Source organism: Aspergillus steynii (assembly GCF_002849105.1).
Source record: "Aspergillus steynii IBT 23096 chromosome Unknown P170scaffold_1, whole genome shotgun sequence".
In the NCBI taxonomy this organism is placed as follows: domain Eukaryota; kingdom Fungi; phylum Ascomycota; class Eurotiomycetes; order Eurotiales; family Aspergillaceae; genus Aspergillus; species Aspergillus steynii.
Window position 1 is genome coordinate 2,238,131 of NW_020194398.1, and position 5,818 is coordinate 2,243,948.

The following is a 5,818-nucleotide window of genomic DNA, read 5'->3' on the forward strand; positions in this document are numbered from 1 at the left end:
TAAAGATTTCTTAGGGGACCTTTTATAAATTATTTAATTAATTTATTTTATAATAATAATAAAGATTTTTTTTTATTTTATATATACAGCGCAAGCTCTTATAAATATTATATAAATATTATAGGTCTAAAAGGTCTTTAGTATTTTTAAATTAATTAGGCGGGCTTAAATAAAGATATTATATAAGATCTAGATTTTTTAGAGATAGGATAGGATATTATAATATTTTTAATAATATTAATTATTAAACTAAAAAATATGTTTAATAAAGTTTATTTTAGAATTATGGGTCTTAAGCTAGAGAAGTCTAATTATAACAGGAAAATATATAAGCTAAATAATTAAAAATAAAATATTTTTTTTAATATAATTATAGATTTTTAGGGTTATATAAGTATAATAGATAATAGTATTAATTTTGCTCTTATAGTTATTAAATCTTATAATTAACTTAGATTTTTTTAAGGAATATAGGGTTAGATTCTAAACTTTAGCCTAATTTTTATTTATAATACAGGATATAAAACAGCTGGTATTAAATATAATATAAATAATAATTTTACTTTTATTAGGGTTTAGTATAATAAAAATAATTAATAAGTTAGTTTTTTAAAATTTTTTTTTAATAAAAAGTTCTTTAATAGTAACTTTAGAAATTTAATAAACTTATATAAGAAAGTTTGCCTAATTATAGTTTAAATTAGGCTAATTTTTTTTAACTATTTATTTAGGTTTAAAAAGTATAGATATTTTATTTAAAAAATTATTTAAAGCTAGAAAGCCTAAAGTAGCAGTAATATAAATAAGTTTTATAAAGTAAGACTAGAGTATAAGGGAAAATTATTTTTAAAAAAATAAATAAGATTTTAGAAGGGAAATAAGGCGTGTAATATAATTAGTCTAATATAGGTAATTATTTAATTTAAGATAATCTTTAATTATATATTAATTTAATCTGTAGTAAAAATATTTATTATAATCTTTATAAGTATTATTTTTAAAATAAAAAAATAAACAGTAAGTTAAGAAAAAGTTTATAATATTAAAATTTAAGATAATAATAATAGGCTAGAAGGATTTATTAACTAGATTTTAAAAATAATAATTTTAGGTATTCTTAATTAAGATCTATAGGCGAGTATTAGTTCTAATTAAAATTAAAATAAATTTCTAAGATTAATTATAAGAGTATTAAGTATAATAGTTTTTTAACTTTTATAAAAAAATAATAAAGTTAATATAATTTTTAATAAATAAGTTTTAATATATTAATATAATTTTTATTTCCTGGTTAATAGTTTTCTTAAGAAAAATAAAAAAATTATTTTTAATTATTTTTCTTTTTATAACTAGTTATTAAAATTTAGTAAAAAAAAATAAAAAATTTTTAATTTTTTTATTTTAAGTTATATAAAATATTCTAGATATTATAAATATAGTTCAGGTCTTTATAAATATAATTAAGTATTTTTAAAATTTTAATATAATTTTTTAGCTAGTAAATTTTATTTTTAATATATAAGAGGACTTAAGTATAAAAAAGTTTTTTTAAATAATTAAAAATATAAGCTATATAAGTTTAAAAAATTAGAAAATAGTTATAATTTATAATTATTTTTTTTAATTTAAGAAATAAAATAGTAAAAATCTAATTTAATATTTTTAAATTTATTAGAGTTAGATAGTTATTTAGAAAAGTAGGCAGAGGTAGAAAATCTAGGATTAATTAATATAAACATTTTTATTAAAATAATTAAAAATTTTTTAATAATAGATTTAGAAGTCTAGTCTAGGGTATTAATTATAAATATAATAATTTAAATTATATAATTTTATTTTTAAATTATTATATTTTTATTAGCTAGGGCCTAGATAAATTTAAAATTTAAGTTTTTTTTATAATTTACTTAAAGAATAATAATTTATATAATAATATTTATATTTTATTAAAGATAAAAGATTTTTTAGTAAAAATATTTTTAATTAGTATTAATATTTATTATAAATATATAAATCTAGTTATAATAGGTATATTATTTTTTAGTATATTTAATAATATATTAAATAAATAATTTAGGGTCTTTAGGGAGAGATAAGGGCTTTAAAATTTTAAATATATTAAATAAATACTAGTTTTATAAATAGGAGCTATATAATATTAAAATATAAACTAGCAGATTAATAAAGTTAGTATAGTAGGGGCGGGTAAGATAAGTAATTTAATTAAGTTAGGCAGACTAGGTTTATAAGGTCTTTAATTATTATTATAACTAGGCTATATACAGAATAATAAATAAGATATAACTTAAGGAGCTATAATAAAATCTTTAGTATTTAGGCTTTTAAGTAATCAGGGGATCAGGATCAGAGACAGGTTCTTCTGGTTTAGTGGTTCTGTCTGGTTCTGGCGGGCTTGGCGGCGCCCTCAGGTCTGCACCATGACATAAATATTATTATTTAAAATATTTATATATCATAGAACTTCTGGAGAGCCTAAAAATATAGATATTAAATTATATGTTAAAAAAAGATTATAAATAAAAAATTTTTGCCTTAAAGGCAGTCCTAATTTTTAATAATATTTATAAGATAGTATAAGACACGCTAAAGAAGGCACTAGTTATAATATCTTTATAGATTACTCTAGATTTTACTAAATAATTTTTATTTTATTTTAATAATTTAAAAAACTTTGGCTATAAGATTATACTATACTAGGTAAATAATAAAAATAAAAAATAGCTAATCTTATTCTTATTTAAAAAGCTATTAGTAATAAAACATAATTACTAGCTAACAGAATTAAAAATTAGTATACTTATTTAAAAAATATCTAGGTTATAGTAATACCTAAATAAATATTGATTGAGGGTTTATATGGAGGGTTCCTTTTGTGCAGGAACAGGATAAGGAATACGGTCGCAATGGGGACCTCTGTTCGGCCAGGTTGAAGAAGGAAGGGGGCCTTAAGGGCCCTATTTTCTTTAAGGGTTTAAATATAGGAGGAACTTTAGAGATATTAAAAAAATTATATTTTGTTATATTATTATAATATATCTTTTGTTTTATTATCTGCTTATATAATTCTCTATTTATTTTTTTCTAACTTTATATCTCCCCCCTAGAGCCTAACGTCCTCGCTAGTATTTTTCCTATTTTATTATAAAAAGCTCGGGTAATCTAACTAATAATATTAAGCCGGGAGGCTTCTGTCTTTTATAATAATTATATCTATAAGATAGGGGGTTTTTATTAGTATTCTTTCTTATACCTCTAGCGCCCAGGCCACCTTTTTAAAATTTTTAGATTTATATTTAATTTTTAAAAGTTATTTTAGATTATATTTTTTTATTCTCTGTGTAATTTCCTGAAATAAGTAATTATTTAGTTAATATCTTTTTTTTATAGATTATCTAAAAGTCTTATAGTCCTGGCTTTATATAGATAATTATAAATAGCTTATTTTTAAAATATTTTTTCTTTATATTATATATTTAATAACTTAGTAGAAGATTAAAGTATCCGGCTGTTTTAAGGATAATAATATTTAAATTATTTTTAAATAGCTTTTTATAAAAGTTTTTAATAAATAAGTTTATTATTATTAATATCTTTTTTTCCTAGGCTTTAATATTTTTTTTATTAAAGACATAGGATTATTTATTAAGATTAATTTTAGCTTATTTAAAATAAGCCTTTAAGGATAGTGCTGTTCGTGTATAAATAATTATAAATATATTATATTATTATTAATCAAATCCCTTAAATTTACTTTTAGAGGAAAAAAGGACCCCTAGGGCCTAATTATTTATTTTAGGCTTTTTTAGGTTAGAAGAAGAAGAGGCCTTTAGGGCCTGATTATTTATTTTAGATTTTTTTAAGTTAAAGAAAGTAGGAACTCTTAAAATTTTAGCTTTTTTTAATAATTTTTTTTAATTTTTCTAGGTATTATTTTTCTTAAAGGAATATTTTCTAATTTATATTTTTTAATATTTTTTCTAGTATTCTAACTTATATAAGCTAAATTCTTTTTAAAGATCAACTTTTTTAATAGTTTAAACTTTTTAATACTTTTATGGATTTTATAGTTTATTTATTTTTTATTTTTTTAAAAAAACTCCGAGCTTTATAGATAAGAATTTTAAAAAGAATAAATAACTTATATTAAACTTTAGATTTATCCTAGTTTTTAAAATTTAAAAGTATATTACTAATTTCTAAGTAGGGTTAGAATCTGAAGTTACTAGGCTATTTTTTTATTATCTTATATTTTTATTAGCGCTTAAACAGATCTATAGCTAGTAAAATAAGACTTTAATTTTATATTTAGATATTAATATAAGTTCTTACTCTGGGTATCTCTAGATGTTTTCTGTTCTTTATTATTATTATATAATAAACCAGAATTTTTAAGTACTAAGAACCTTTAATTAAGCTTTTTCTTAGGATAAAAAAATAATAAATTCTAAGATATCTTATATTAATGTCTCTGGCTATAAAATAGTAAATATTTTATATTTTTTTTTAGTTTATATTATTAATTTTTGTTATTTTTTTCTTTTTTAAATATTTAAAATCCTATAAGTATTTTTATTATTTTTTAGCTAAATATAATAGGCTGCTCTTATATTATAAGATTTTTTAATTTTTAATTATAAATATTAATTTACTTTTAATTAGGTAAAACTCTCTTCTGTGGTTTTTTAAAATTTTATTATAAAACTTTTTTATATAAATTATTATATTTAAATCCTGAAGAAAAAGATTCCTCGCGGGTTTTAAAATTATATAAAATTTATATTTTTTATCAAAATATATAGTTATATATAAAAATGTATATTTTCAGACAAGAGCATAGGGCTTATTATATTATAAAGTATATTATTATAAGGAGTATTCTGTCTTTAATTTATAAAGATTTAGTTAAATAAAATTTATATATTTAAGTAAGTCGCACTAATAATTTTTTTTTAAATTACTTATTTCTGCTCCTAATATAGTTTATTTATTAAAAAGTTTATTTATTATTAATTATCTTTTTTTTAATAGGCTTTTATAAAACTTTTTAATATTTTTATTTAATTTTAGAATAACTGTAATCCTCTTAATAATAATAGCCCTTTTATTTAATTTTTAAGTAATTTAGGATTTTACTTGAAAAAAATTTTTTTTTTAATTATTTTTTTTATAAAACTTTATTTAAAAAAGAGGGTTTTTAGGGCCTAATTATTCTTATTAACAGTTTTTTTTTATTACTTAAAAGAGGTTTTTAGTATTTTCTTATTATTTTATATTTCTTTTTTTAAATAGAGAACCCTTTTCTGAAACTTTTATTAGATTCTTATTTTTAGGGTTCTTTTTAGAATACTTATTATTATTATTTTTTTACGAGTTTCTTAGCAGGTTAATAATTAAAGAAAGAGGCCCTTAAGGCCTAGTTTTTTTATTTTATAGATTTTTTTTTAGCTCTTATTTTAGCTTTACTAGTTATAATTTTTTATTTTATATAGTTAATAAGTTCCTGAGTCCTAGTAGTATTTCTAGTAATTTTTTTTAAAAGATTTTTAGTCTGATCTTTCTTAAGATTAATACCTTTTTTTATAAAAAAGAGGGCCTTTAAGACCTGATTATTTTTTTTAGGGTTTTTTAAAATAAATATTTAATTATTAGAGCTTTTTTCTTTAAAGATTATACAGGTATTAGGGATGCCTTTTTTTAATAAAAGACCTATTATTAATTTTTATTTTTTAGGATGTTTTAAATCTCCCTCCCTAAATCTTATTTTTTTTACTTTTTTAATTTTTTTTTTATATTATAA